Genomic DNA, 15110 nt, shown 5'->3' with positions numbered 1-15110 from the left:
GGGTTATTGGACTCTAAGCCTTTTTTTCACTGGGCATTTCTCAGCACACATGTTTTAAGCAATGGACAATGGGAGATGCTAGATTAAGGATTAATTCCCCCGAGCTACCGCTGTCCTGCAGAAATGTAATGAGGTCACTCAGGTGGTGCCAGGTGTACTGCACATGGGGAAGCCTTTCTCAGCTCATAGTCAGAACAGGAATTTACTCTCTCATGTATAGTGATTTAAAGCACACACTCTAGTATTATGGCACCATGACCATTCATAGAAACACTGGGTGATGGCCTTCTAGGATATGAAGAACAGAAACACAAAAATGAATTGATTTAAAAACAACAACTTCCTTCAAACAAATACATAAGCAAAGTCTAAGAACTTTGAAAATATTTAGTGAAGAGCCCTGAAAGGAGAAAGAAGCATCTCAGTCCAGAAGGACACATAGGAGAGGAAAAGCAGAACTGGAACAATGCAAACAGCAAAGTTACTTTTTTTTTTTTTTTTTTGGTTCCACTGGCTTAGAGTTTTTTCATGAAGGAGAACTAGAGATGAATATCAGAACCCTGCAAAATAGTATTCAGAATTATACTTGAGTAGGACTGTGTAGTAAAAAATACATAATTCTCCACAAGAAGACATTTTCAACAAGTCCTTTTGTTCTTTTTCAAAGTCCCAAATGAAAGAACCCATCTAGGTATTGTGTAAGGTAAGCCTATGCCTGCATTGACAGGAACCTGCCAGACAATATGTGTTAAATTTTGCTGCACAGAGTGGGTATACTAAGTAAAAAGATGACTTCAGAGAATGCTCTCTTAACAAGCTGAACTTCTCTCTTGTAATGCTACGTCCTACATGATAATAGAAGTATTACAAATATCACACTTTATTATAGTTCTTTGTTTATATTTGCACATAACTATGTGCATAACATAGTGCGTGAAAATTATATGTGTATGCATTAGTCTCCCTAATCAAACAGTGGGCTCAGAAGATGGGACTGCATTTTTTTCATTTTTGTATCCCATGTGCAAATTCCGAAGGTCCTGGTATGCCGTTCTAAAGAGCTTGGATCTTATCCCAAGAGCAATTGGAAGCACTAGAGGCTTTTAAATAAGGTCAGTTTTTAATAGGACTAGATTTGCATTTAGAAAGCCCTTTGGCTGGATTGTGGAAAGTAGATTAGAGGCAAGAAGCCAGGTGGCAGGCAGGCCAGTGAGAAGGCTACTGCAGTCTCACAAGGTAAGAGATGGGGAGGGCTGAAGCCAGGGCACTGGCACAGAGAAGGGGACAGCTGGAAGCATGTCGGAGGTAGAATGGGCTGCATTGGTAACTCATGAGATGCTGGAGATAAAGAAGGTACAGCCTTAAATGACAGATGTTTCTAATTTTGGGGATGCCAGTGACTGAAAAGAGGATTCCTGAAGGGAGAACTGGGCTGGGAGAGAAAAGAAATTAACGTGTTCCTCAGAAACAGTGCTTGTTTGGAAAGCGAGGTACTGTGCTAACACAGAGAAATAGAGACAGTCTCTAACTTATCACCAGGCTAGATTCCAACTGTTTATAAATTTCAATTGCTTATAAATTGAAATCTATTTTCCCAAAGAAACAACACTATAGATCCTGATTGGACCTAAAGGCTATGGACTCTCCAGCGACCACAGAGTACAGTATCATTTCTACAAGAGGGTGGACAGTATTGTAAAAGCCCTGGGCACGTGGGGGGAAAGGCTTAGGACCTAGATCCAGGTCCGCCACTGACTAGCCTCATCATCTGCCTCCTTAGTTTCTCTATCGATAAAATGAAGATTGGAAGAAATGCTCTGCTTACCTGGGAGGGTTGTTGTAAAGCTCGGGGAGACGGTTTATAGGAAAATATTTTGTATACTGTAATATGTCTTTTAAAGGTAAAATTTGAAAGTAGCCATTCAGTTATCTGATACTCCTAAGGGGTAAATGATTCTGGGTAGCTGGGTTTGAAACATGGTGGAGAGTTTACTCCTTTAAGCATGAAGGTAATTTTTTCTGAAATTCTAACCAGTTTTTAGGCATGGAAAGCTTTCCAAAATATTACTTCTGTTACAGAGCACACTGAACTCAAGACTTGTTGAGTAAATTGCACAGTTAATGTGGTGACCTTATCCTCACGTGACCACTCCTTTTCATTCTCCTCTACTCCCTTCATCTTTCAGATCTCTTAAATGTGGAAGAGCCCAAGGAGTTAAGCATTAGACCTATTTACTTCTCTATCTGTGCTCACTTCCAACATGATCTCATTCAGTCCCGTGGCACTAAATTCCATCCATATATTGACGACTTTCAATTTTATGCTTCAGTATCATAAATCCTACTGCTTATTCAACATTTTCCTTATATGTCAACTAAGTATCCCAAATTTAACATGTCCAGAATGATTCTTACCCATACTCCAACTATAAAACCCACTGCCCTCTCAGACCACCTAATGTCAATCGATGGCAGCACCAGTTGGCCGTTTGCTCTCACATCCTTGGAGTCAGCCTTGACCCCCTTTTCCTCACACTCTGTATCCAATCATCAATACTGCCTTCAAGATCAATTCACACTGTAACCGCTTCTCACCATCTCCACTGCTACCTCCCTAGCCAAACAACCATCATTTGTCCTATAGATTATTGTAAGAGCCTCCTAATGTTCCCTCTTGTAATCTATTCCCCAACAAGCATCCAGTATGGCCATATTTGTAAAGCATGTCACTCCTTTGCTCAAAACCCTCCAAAGACTTAGAATAAAATCTGAAGTTTTTTTCATGATCTAATAGGCTGTGGTAATCTGACCAACCTCTACTCCTATGACACAGCATGAATCTTGGCTCAGAGCCTATGTTCATATGGTTTCCTTTCCCTGAAACTCTCCTCTGATACCTACAAGGCTCACACTCTCACTTCATCCCATTTCTCTGCTCAAATCTCATGTTATCAGAGAAACCCCTCTGCCTTCCTTCAAAAGCAGTGCCACCACCCTCCAACTCCATCATTCTCTCTTCCACTGCTGGGCTTTATTTCACTCAACAGCATTTTAACAACACCTGCACATTATTTGTGTATTTGTATATATTTCCATGGTACATGTGGTTCATGGATTGCTGCCAGTCCGCAAACTGTTACCAGTCTGCAATGAGAAAAAGAAAAAAATCCTTTAAAACTTATTTAGCAATTTGACAGATGAAGTTTATGTCTGTAGATTTAATAATAAAAAGTTAGGCCTTGTGCTTTGCATTTATGTTTTTCAAAATATCAGTCGGTAAGAGATTGGAAAATTTCAAAACAGCCCTCAAGAGATAGGAAAAGTAAAAAACAGGAAAAAAAAAAAACAAAACAAAAAACCCAGCCCTCCACCGAAGGTTGTGCAAAAAGGGCTGGTTTACTTCGCTCCCTGGATTGTGAGTTCCAAGACAGCACGATTACATTTATCAAATATTTACTAAGCATCTGCTACGTCCCTGGTCCTGTACTGATCTCTGGGGTCCAAACTTAAATAGAACATAGACAATGCCCTCTTGGAACTCACAGTTCATTGAAGGACAGAAATGCAAAAATCCAATGGCAGTAATATCAAACTCCAGCGGTGCAGACAAGATACATACCATTCAAAACTGACAAGTTTCTATATTTTCACACCTGAAAAAAAATAACCAACAGTGCAAGTGTGTAATTAACAGGGAATAAGTGCTCACAGAGAGATTTATGGGGGAGTTCCTGGGCTACACTCGTATATGTCTCTCTCCCAACTCAAGTACTTTCGTGCTTCTTCCCTTAGCATCATTGTGCATATTATATACCTATGTGTTCATTTGTTCATTGTTCACCTCAGTGGTACTCCATGGATCAGAGCCTATTTGTTACCAGGCTCAGACAAGGTAACTCATGTCCATTCTTTCTGCCATTCACACACATCGCATGCATGGTCCATGTCCAGAGAGGAATTTTCTGTTTCCTGTGTCGGTCTGGCAAAGGGGGAGAGCTCCTGCTAAGTGGCAGAGGTTGTAAGCAGGATGCAGGAGGACAAATCACTGCTGAAATCCAAAAGCCTACAAATATCTGACAATGCCAGACTGTAGCTGGGAAACTTTTGTTTACTTCATGTTCTCTGGACCACAGTAAAGAAAAAAAATCACAATTCCTCCTAGTACTATCTCATGGAACAGGGTATCTCATTCCACTGAAAACGAAGTCACCTCACTCTCTCCACTGCAAGCGTTGAGGTACTTGAAGGTAGGTCACCCAGCTTCCATAAGTTTCTCCATCTCCCAAACACGCAACACACATTTGGTACAGTGCCATGCAACCTGAGGACCCTCAACAATCAGGTATTTTACCACTTGTTTAAATTCTGTTGCTTTCCAAAAAAATGATTTGAGATCATTAACAATCAAAAAGATAGAAATAAGGATTTATTGATCAATTCATGTTGCATAGCCTTTTGATGATTTAATCTTCACAGTGGCCCAGGAAGGGAAGAAGGGTATGCTCATTTCACAAATGAGGAACTAGGGTAAGAAAAGCTAGGTGGAGAGACCAAGCTTCAAACCATGTTGGTCTTATTCCAGGGCTATGGACTTAAGTAGGGCCCTGGAAAGCAAAATAGGAGGAAAATATGAAAATAATAAGGACCATTAGAATAGCTACAACTACATTATAATTGGCTACAAATGATTTTTGTTTCAAAATACCTAATAGCTAAGGCATCACAAAAAAGAAGGAGGAGGAAAAAGAGAAAAAGGAGGAGGAGGAAGAGAGGAAGAAGAGAACAGAGGGAGGGAAGGGAGGAAGAGGACAAAGAGGAAGCTAATTTTCCTAACATCTATATCAGAAAAAGAGAAAGCACTCAGTTTCTCAAGGTAAAATTTCTCCCTTAAAACTTTAAATAAAAGATAATAAGCTGAAGAAAAATTGTGGCTGTCAACAAATGTATCCATTTGTTCAACATTTGAGTGTCTTATACATGTGGCATCAAGCCAGATGCTGAAGTTCTCGGGATATAAAGGCAAACAAGAGTTCCTGGTCTCACAGAGCTTAGACTTCTAAAACAAACACCAGGGCTATGTCTCTTCTCAATAACATTAATGTTATTTTCAAATAACAGTTCTTGAAATCAAAATATTTGAATCTCCATAATATTACGGGAATAATGATGAATGGGCTTCAGTGAGATCTCTTGGTGAGTTCTTAAGCTAATAAAGCCAAAGGACATAGAATTTTGTAGGAGCTAATTTGACCCAAAGCTAAAATATAGAGCAGTGGATAGAAACCATGTCCCTTTACCCTATTTTCCACAGATAGTACATTTCACAGCCTTGCTTAATTGAGGTCATAGCCCTGACTCTTACCCATGAACAGGGTTTTCTGTGTTGCTGATGGAAGGAGAATCCATTTTGTTTTAGAAGCCAAATTAGTGGCTAGAACTGTTATCAAGCTCTGAAACTTGAGAATCCAAATCAATTTCATTTAAATGGTTTATAAGAGGGGCGCCTGGGTGGCGCAGTCGATTAAGCGTCCGACTTCAACCAGGTCACGATCTCACGGTCCGTGAGTTTGAGCCCCGCGTCAGGCTCTGGGCTGATGGCTCAGAGCCTGGAGCCTGTTTCCGATTCTGTGTCTCCCTCTCTCTCTGCCCCTCCCCCGTTCATGCTCTGTCTCTCTCTGTCCCAAAAATAAATAAAAAACGTTGAAAAAAAAATTTAAATGGTTTATAAGCAAATTCACACTAAAATTCCTCATTTCTCTTTTGCTACTTTAGTTCTCTCCCATCGTTACCCCAACCAAAACACACAACAGGATAAAAAATATTTTATAGTACTGCCTAAGAAATGGAGCTTTGATTGGATTAGGACATTGTGATCATTGCCTCCTTCATTTTAGGGGGATCCCCTCCCTCTATTACTCCATACTTCAGTTTACTACCGAACTAGAACTATAATCACTCATTCACTAAATAGTAAATGAGTACTTAATGTGTACCAGGCACTATACTAGTGCTAGAGATGCCTTCAGGAAGCTTACTATCTAATGGAAGAACTGGGCAAGCATACAATTAAAATATGATAACCAAGTTTCTGTAACAGAAATGGAACTAAGCTGTGGAGCCCAAAGAGAGAACGTAGTGATGATTGTTATATATTGTACAATGATCATACCATCACAATAAAAAGCGGGATGTAGAACAGATGTTATAAAATCTTGCATTTTCAACAAAAGAAAGCATGTTTACTTCCTTGTTCCCTTCCTGCCTTTATCTATGTTCAGATATAGTTGAATTCCCTAGGATGCTTATAATTTTTATTTTTATTTGTTATATATTTGGAATGTCTATGTATTGCTGTTTTATAATTATCACATAATAGCCTTCTAAATCAATTTATTATAATCTTCATATCAATTTCTCCATTGTTGGATACTTAGATTATATCTAAAATCTCTCTAGTATAAATGAACGATAGTAAACATCTTCCTTTTTCCTTTTATCATATTTCCCCCCCAGGATAAGTTCACAGAAACAAAATTCCAAATTCCAAATGTCTAAACATTTTATAATTATTCACTCACATTTGCCATATTGCTTTCTAAAGGTTTGTATTCATCTATCGTGCCACTGTTAATGGGTGTAGATAACTGCAATCTTGAGCAGTAATTTTTCCAAATTATTGGTACTTTAATAGGTATAAGAATACAAGTTCTTTGCTAAACTAGTATGCTTTAATAATTCCCAAAACTTTTATATATTCATCTTTTGAGGATCTTCAGATTTTTTAACTTGTATGTAATCTTTTTATAATTATGATACTATTATCATGTTAGCTATAAATATTTTCTCATGATACACTGATATCCTTTTTTTTTTCTTGAACAGATATTTATCTCAGATGGCCAAATGGGACTATCTATAACTCTGACTTAACATAATATCTCAAAACCTACATCACTCCAGAATGTAATATTCATTTCCATTTTATGTTATACTCTCTGACTAGGTTTTTAATGGTGTTTACTATTCTCTAATATGTAATAATTTTTACTGTATATGTTTGGTCCAAGAAAATTTACGTAACCTCCTTGTACCCAAATATTTTTGATTTTCCCTTATTTCTTATATAAAAAGTTGCACACAGTTTGTGTTGTAAAATGTTTTCTTTATATGTTTTTCTCTTTTTTCTTTTTGGTATTTCTTTTACTATTTAAGAGGTTTTCAGGGTACCTGGGTGGCTCATCGGTTAAGCATCAGACTTTGGCTCAGGTCATGATCTCACAGTTTGTGGGTTCAGGCCCCACATCGGGCTCTGTGCTGACAGCTCAGAGCCTGGAGCCTGCTTCAGATTCTGTGTCTCCCTCTCTCCCTCTCTGCCCCTCTCCCACTCTGTCTCTTGCTCTCAAAAATAAATAAAACATAAATAAATAAATAAATAAATAAATAAATAAATAAATAAATAAGAGGTTTTCCATTTTTGTTCTAAGAGCTACCATTGTATAATGCTTTTTTAATCTTTTTCCTTCACTCCCTTCTGTTTTTCACCTTTAAATCTATCCCTGGGGGAACCTGGTTGGGTGAGTCCATAAGCATCTGATCCTTGATTTCATCTCAGATCATGATCTCAGGTTATGACATCAAGCCAAACATCAGGCTCTGTGCTGAGCATGGAACCTGCTTGAGATTCTCTCTCTCCACTTTTGCCCCACCTTCCAGGCTCTAAATAGATAGATAGATAGATAAATCCTCTCTCAGATTACCTATGGTTCAATTATCAAGCTTTTTTTCTTTAATTTTGTCTTTTTTTCTTTCTCTTCTCCCGTGTTTTAGTTATGCTACTTCATAGTATTATCCTACATCAATTTTTGGCTTTAGATCTTCATCTGAAATCTACAATTAGATATATTTAATGCTCACCAATGTGCCAAACCTACCCTAGTCATAGCTCCCTCGAATGAAGTTCATCCTCTATTACGATTCCTCAGAAAGTGCTCATAAACACACTATTTCCTAAGTTCTTACATGTCTAAAACTGTTTTCCCTTAGCCTTGATTTTTAATAAGTGCAAGTTGACCGGATATAAAATCTTACACTAACACTTTATTTCCTTAAGTCCCTTGAAAAGAGTGTCCACTATTGTCTTTGTATTTTGCTGTTGAGAATAGGGATGCCCTGAATTTTTCCATTAAATGACTCTGCCTTTTAATCTGGAGGCCTATATTTTAAAATGTGCCATTAAAGGGGCACCTGGGTGGCTTAGTCGGTTAAGCATCTGACTTTGGCACAGGTCATAATATCGAGGTTTGTGAGTTTGAGTCCTATGTTGGGCTCTGGACTGACAGCTCAGAGCCTGGAGCCTGCTTCAGATTCTGTATCTCCCTCTCTCTCTGCTCCTCCCCTGCTCATGCTCTGTCTCTCTCTCACTCTCTTTCAAAAATTAATAAACATTTAAAAAATAAAATTACAAAATATAAAATATGTGCTATTAAAGACTTTGAGCCAGAGTTGACTATTCTGGGTCAGTTTTCCCAAGTATGTAATCTGTCTTTTCAATATACAGGTTTAGGTCTTTTTTCTTAGAAAGTTTTCTTTGATTATAATTTCAAATATTTGTTCTGTTCCATTGTCTTAATTTTCTAGAAATTCCTATTATAGATATTTTGAATCTTCTTTACCTATCTTCTAGATCTATTACAATTTGTTTCTACAATTTAAACTTCTACTTGTTATTATTTTCTTGGCTACTTTCTTTCCTTCCATACTCCTCTTCCTATATTTTCAGTTTAATCTATTCTCCTTAAGCACCTTGAATTTTATCTTCATTTCTGAGAAGATTTTGTCTCTTCTTTCAAATTCTTTTTGAGTTTATTCAATAAAAATCTCCTCTCTTTTTGGATGTTCTGTCCATATTAATTCTGGGCTTTTGAATTTTTGATTTGAGGAAGATTTTCATATCTGCTTGCTTAAGGATATTCAATTCAGGTTGGGGTAATGTGTTATAGCTTTCCTGTGCTTCATGATTGGTTTGGGGGAGGAATTTTCTTTTCCGGTTTTCTTCTCATCTATTAGATTCCATTTCCTATTAATTTTTCAATGTCATATATTTTCCTGACCTGCAATAATTGGTTTATGTAGGCAGAAGTGATGGCTTTAGATGCCTTACCAAATCTCCTAATTCAAGAGTACCCTCTTCTGCTACAGTGAAGTTGGTTTAACAATGGTCCCTAAATCAAAGGTTACTTTTATTTGGATGTGCATAAGAGTGTGTCTTCTGATTTTATGATCATCTTTTGTTTCTGTAGTATGTTTTATTTACATAGCTTGTTCTCTTCTTTCCATTTACGACCAAGCCTCCAAGAAACATCTCCTCCCTCCAAACCATTCCCTCCTTGCCAAAAGCAGTGACTTTTCAAACTGCTGCTCTTAGTCCCATGTACTTAAAATTCTCTAATTTTTTAAATTCTCCAGTAACCAGTATTCCAATGCATATGTCTCAGACCCATTCTCAGTATTTTCCCACTAAGGGTAGCTCTTGTTCTTTATAAGGGCAATTTCATTTGATTCCACCATTGTTAGGATCCCCCACCCCAACTCTTCCTTCTTTTTGATGCAGTCTCTACCTACCTCTTCTCTAGCACAGACTTCAGAGTGTTCCTGGGCATTGGAATATTGATTTCCTTATGTATTAGTTTCCTACTGCTGCTGTGTCCTATAACAAGAAACTTGGTGGCTTAAAACAATACATAGTTCTCATCTTATTGTTCTAGAGGTCAGAAGTCCAGAGTGGGAAGCCTTGAACATTTTCCCAAGAAAAAAGACCAGATGAATTCTGGGAGCTGTGGAGATTCTGGAGATATGTGAGGGGCTCATGGAGGCTTTCATGAGCCTCTTCCTGTACTCTCCTAGTACAGGAAGCTAAAATGTCCTGAATAATCACCCAAATCCTCAGAAGAGGCATAAAGAAGGAATAGAATGCATTATTTTCTTTTTTTAAAAAATTTTTTTAACGTTTATTTATTTTTGAGACAGAGAGAGACAGAGCATGAACGGGGGAGGGACAGAGAAAGAGGGAGACACAGAATCGGAAGCAGGCTCCAGGCTCTGAGCCAACAGCCCACAGCCCGACACGGGGCTCGAACTCACGGACCACAAGATCATAACCTGAGCTGAAGTCGGATGCTTAACCGACTGAGCCACCCAGGGGCCCCGAATGCCTTATTTTCTAAAGAGCTGACAAAGATCCAAGCCTTGGCTCAAAATGACCAGAGCATTTATCACCATCTAAAATGTTATATAATTTATGTATTAACATGTATTATTATAGTCTCTTACTCTCCACTAAAATGTGAAGTTCTATAATGTTTTTGTCTATCTTAATCACAGACATGCCCTGACAGCCTAGAAGAGTGCCTGGAATATGGTAATTATGCACTCAAAAGACACTCACCGAATGATGATGATGGCTCTATCTTGCCCTGGTGACCTGGCCTCATCTATCACTCTTCTCTTGTTCTCTATGCTCCAGCCATGCTTGCCTTCTGGCTGTTTCTCAAATGCATCACTCTCATTCCTCCCTCAGTCCTTTTGTGCTTGCTTTCCCTTCACCTAGAATAGGCTTTGCCCATATTTCCACATGGCTTATTTCCCTACTGCATTCAGAGAATACTTTCCAGACCCCCCTGCTGAGTGTGTGCTCTGTTATACCATAACACTATTCACCAAATACCCATTTCCCTCTCTAAGGTTCTCTACCCAGTGGGGCAATAATAAGAGTCAGGAGCTTAATTTGCTTTCCTCAAACAAATGTAAACAGAAGTGATGCGTGCTACCTCCAAGAAGAAGCCTTAAGAACCAGCCAATGGTTTATTGTATTTCTTTTCTCTCTGCCACCATGACAAGAAATACCCCTGATTGAGACTGCTATTAGTCTGAATCCTGCAGTAAAAATGTGGACCAGGGGTGCAGCAAACCCATGGTAGACATGTTGCAGGAGTGAGGAATAAGCTTCTTATTACAAGTTACTGATATTTGGAGCATGTTTGTTACTACATCAGAACTTATCCCTTTACCCTACATGACATTTATCATCACCTGAAATTATAATATGCTTTTATCTGATTACTTGTTCAGGATCTCCCACTGGAATGTAAGCTCGTAAGGATAAGGACTTCGTCTTTTTTATTATACTGCCATCACTTAAAATAGTACTGTAGAAGCTCCATAAATATTTATAGAATTTACTAATGAAGCTTTATGCTTAAGGGTAGCTAGTGCTAGTGGCTCCAACATGTATCTATGCTGTGCATATAGATAGATTGGAGCTGCTAGGTCTCTCTCTCAAGAGAAAGAGTATATAGAGAGAATGCTAACCCAACAGTATCTTCCCATCCCAAACTTCATGCCCCACACTGGTGTAAATGGAGTAGTGTATCTGGATAAATTCATCCCTGACAAGGGCAGGCAAGAGAAGGTGCCCATCCCACTCGAATCCACACCAATAAAAGAAGGTATAGTTATTGTACCTAGGAGTGTCCTCCTACCTAAGATCCTCATTTTTACTTGAGCCAAGCTCTCCTCCCTGATTTTTCCTTTTATATAGGGACATACAAATACCACATGGGGCATAGGGTATGCTATCTTTGCTTCAGGCCTGTTTTTTATTAATGGTGTTGGGGAATATCAAAGTCTCTCTTCCTTACTTGCAACAAGGTTAGTAGTTCTCAAGGAAGTTGTCGGGATTCAAGGAAGGATGAAAGGAAGGGAGGGGAGGAAAGGAAAGGAAAGGAAAGGAAAGGAAAGGAAAGGAAAGGAAAGGAAAGGAGAGGAGAGGAGATAAAAGGAAAGGAAAGGAAAGGAGAGAGAGAGAGAGAGAAGAAAGAGAAAGAAAGATAGAAGGCAACATCAATTTTGTTTAAACCCTAACACAAGAGAAAATTGCTTGTTTACTTAATGTAATTATAGAGGCTAAACTTATGAGGCCTCAGGAGAGATAGTGAAAAATAATCTATCCTTCCCCCCTTTTCCCACAAAATCCCATACTCATGTTCAAAATGTTCTATACCCTCCCTTCCGAGGGACTGACATCCTCCACTGCTCACTCCCAGTGACAGGGAACCAACTCTCCCAACCAATCTTTGGAGAGTTGTGACTGCTGGAATTGTCTTCCTTGAATTTAGCTAAAATCTATGCTCCAGACTGTTTCATACATCATCCCTACCTCTAATCCCTGACACCATAATCAGTCTGATCCCTCCCTGTGGGCCAACTGTTAGGCAAACTGGAGGAATCAACTTCACTTTCCCAGAGAAAGGCACTTCTAAAAAGATACTTTATAAAATAAGTAGTAGTAAGTCATGTGAAGAAGAAAGAAGCCTTGTAAAAGGCAAAGGGAATGGTACATGCTTCTGCCCAGAAACAAGTAATAGTGTGGCAAGTTCCAAGGACTGAGAGACATTTAATGTTGCAGGAATACTGTTTCTGTAGGGAAGAAAGGGGAAGGCAAGGAATAAGCCTAAAGAGGTAGGATTATAAAGGTGTTTTTTTTTTAATATTTATTTATTTTTGAGAGAGAGAGAGAGCGCGCAAGTGGGGGGAAAGACAGAGAGAGAGGATCCAAGGTAGGATCCGTGCTGACAGACAAGAGCCCAAGGCAGGGCTTGAACACATGAACCACGAGATCATGACCTGAGCCGAAGTCGGACGCTTAACCAACTGAGCCACCCAGGCACACCTGGATTATAAAGGTATTCATAGCTACTTTTAAGAAGTTTGGATTTTATCCTATGAACACCAAGTCCTGTTTAAAGTAGAGGAGTAACTTGATATACATTTTAGGAAGATCACCTTCACCATAATGTGGAGAATAGACTAGATGAGAGTAGGATATAAGACAATTAGAAGAGACCTTTTAGGGGGGAGGAGCCAAGATGGCGGAGCAGCATGGAAGCTTTTTGTGTGTCTCACGTCTGTGAAATACAGCCAGACCAACACTAAACCATCCTACACACCTAGAAAACCGATTGGAGGATTAACACAACAATCTGCACAACCTGAACCACAGAATTCAGCAGGTACGCGACATGAAGAGCTGAACTTGGGGAGCAAGAAGAAGAGACCTTTTAGGAAGCTCTTGTAGCAATTAGGGTTCAAGATGATGGTGGCCTGGACAAGGAAAATAGCAACGAGAGAGACAGAAGTTGATAGAAATAAGGATACTTGGGAGCTAGAATTGACACAACTTCTATTCTCTGTGAGAATGACACTCTTATACAGAAATTCTCTCAGAGCCTTAGTGTATATTCCGTTGGGTCAAAAGCCTGACATTCACTCTTCAAGGCTGGTGTTTCTGTACTATTTCCTCACCTCTCTTGGGCTTCAGTTCCCTGACTACTGTTTGTTCATTCTATCCAAATCAGTCCAGATGCATTCTCCTTAGCAAAGGAAAACAAACACAGGAAGTGAGGACTCTGCTGCTCTGTCAGGGTAACATGTCCCTATCAGTATTCACATAATTGACAATGAGCCAGAATAAGACTCTATGTGGGAGGGTGATGGTTGTCAAAAAAAAAATTTACAGAACACAAAAACATAAAAGTATTTTTCTTTTATATTTCAAACAATGCTTCAGCATACAGATAAAAGATTACCAGATGTTATGTAAATTTAACAGTGTTTGGGCTTCTTTCATCTCAGTTCCAGGAGACAGTAGAGGGACATGGGTATCATAGACCTGGATCTGAATCTTAACTATATTCTCTTAAAAGCAGTGTGACCTTGGACAAGTCATGTAACTTCTTTTCTCCTGTGAAAAGCAGGGTAATAAGCCAGCTCATTATAATTGAGACAACTAATGAAGAGAAAATGCTGAGCATAGTGCCTGCTGTCCAACAGTCCTCAGTAAACAGTGGGAATGGTGGTCACTGTTGATGATAACTGCAAGGTTAAGTCATTTTCAAAGATCCATTATACTTAATACCAAGAGCATAAGATTGTGCCAAGCCAAGATCTTCTTAATTTTCCTGGAGTCAACTCTAGGTAGACTGAGGTGTGTTTTCTTCGCTCTCTGAAAGTGGCCTAGCGCTTTCACAGGTGTGGCTGGTCTTGAGGACAAGTGAGCCTCAGCCCTGGCCTGCGCACCTGAGATATGTCCCAGGTGTGTCTCATGGTACCACCATGGCCTAGGCTTCCCTCTGCCTTCATAATTGGACTGATTCTCTACTAGGACTTTAGCTATTATCCTCATCACCTTTTCCTGAACTCCTAGGTCCCCTGACCAGTTACACCATCCTTCAGCTCCCTCTCAAAAAATCCCCCTCCTCTCATTTCCTTAGGGGCCCATCATCTATTTCATCTTCTAAAGCTCCAGTTTCATAGCCTTTTCCCTGGGAGAAAAAAACTGGCTATGGGGTTAGCATCCATAGGTATTTAAAATGTAAGAGACCAGAGAGCATAAAGCTTCAGTAAAGTAACACTGTGTTCGGAATTACCCTAACTTCATTCTAACTCTGTTCTCTTGGAGGTGACGTAATGGAGTGAAGAGCCCTGACTTGGGAATTATGCAGACGTGTTCAATTCTACTTATGAACTCTGAGACCACCCTGAACCTATTTACTCATTTGAAAAATGAATAACAAGAGTACTTAGTACTTCATGGGTTCATTGTGAGAATTAAATAAGACATTTAATGGGCTTAGTAGATCTCTTACATATTATGCACTTAACAAAAGGAAGCTTCTCCTATTCTATGATCATGATTCCTAGAATCATTGAACAGGTGGTTAGAGTCAGTCCTCTTTTTGGGGGGTGGGGGAGAAAGAGAGAAAGAGAGAAAGAGAGAGAGAGAGAGCAAGTGGGGTAGGGCTAAAGAGAGAGGGAGAGAAAGAATCTTAAACAGGCTCCACACCCAGCTCAGAGCCTGACACAGGGCTTGATCTCACAACTGTGAGGTCATGACCTGAGTTGAAATCAAGAGTCAGACACTTAACTGACTGAGCCACTCAGGCACCCTGAATCCAGTCCTCTTAATGGCCTATAATTCACAACTCTTTTTTTATCCCCATAAGTTAAACATGATTTGACCTCTCTAAGGAAACGTCTATTAGCTTTGTCTGAAA

At 39.2% G+C, this 15110-nt stretch overlaps 1 long non-coding RNA gene across 1 annotated transcript; it reads left to right on the top strand.

The window, feature by feature from the left end:
* The first annotated feature begins 5717 nt into the window (after positions 1-5717).
* On the top strand, positions 5718-14818 carry LOC147574969 (uncharacterized). The gene is made up of 3 exons (XR_015242919.1): positions 5718-6963; positions 10381-10417; positions 14516-14818. It is a non-coding gene; the product is annotated as an uncharacterized LOC147574969 (long non-coding RNA).
* The last annotated feature ends 292 nt before the right edge of the window (positions 14819-15110 follow it).

Source organism: Puma concolor, chromosome D4, assembly GCF_028749965.1.
Source record: "Puma concolor isolate L17-30 chromosome D4, mPumCon1.1.hap2, whole genome shotgun sequence".
In the NCBI taxonomy this organism is placed as follows: Eukaryota; Metazoa; Chordata; class Mammalia; order Carnivora; family Felidae; genus Puma; species Puma concolor.
Note: the sequence above shows the minus strand (reverse complement) of the source record. Positions and strands in the feature narration are given on the sequence as shown.